This window comes from Arachis ipaensis, chromosome B03 (genome assembly GCF_000816755.2).
Source record: "Arachis ipaensis cultivar K30076 chromosome B03, Araip1.1, whole genome shotgun sequence".
Lineage (NCBI taxonomy): Eukaryota > Viridiplantae > Streptophyta > Magnoliopsida > Fabales > Fabaceae > Arachis > Arachis ipaensis.
The window spans coordinates 6,861,750-6,862,352 of NC_029787.2; positions in this window are offsets into that span (position 1 = coordinate 6,861,750).

The window sequence follows — 603 nt, forward strand, 5'->3', positions numbered from 1 at the left end:
AGTATATATATCGCCCAATTATACATGAATTTCATCATTAGATAGAAAAAGAGAACTATTTAACTTGCAAAGTCTTAATAAATAAATAAATAAAAACGCTAGTATGGACAAAAAGAAAAGCCGTAAGTAACTTTATTAAAGTATTGTATTATTAATTCTTTTGTCAGCAATTATTGTGGCTTTAATAATGAACAGATAAAGATGATAGGGATACATGCACACTGAACCATTTTGAGAGTGAAGAACAGAATGATAGTTTGTTCTTAAAATTAAATATACAGCTATGGAGTATGGACTATGGTATATCATTTATTTTCTGCTGAGNGATAGTATATATTATGGCTAATCATTTTTATTTTTATTATTCTTTTTTGTGGCTATTTTTTTTTTTATTATGATGCTATATTGTGTGGCTAATCTTATGTTTAAGAGTTTCAATTTGATGGGATAGCAACAGAGAAACCAACAAATTATAAAGGGGAGAAAAAGGTTACAAGGGGCCAATAAATTAAAAGTGACGTTTCATATTTTGATGATTTTGATTTCCAGTTTTTCAATTCATGTAATCAAATTTATATTTTAAAATGACTACTTAATAGAGAT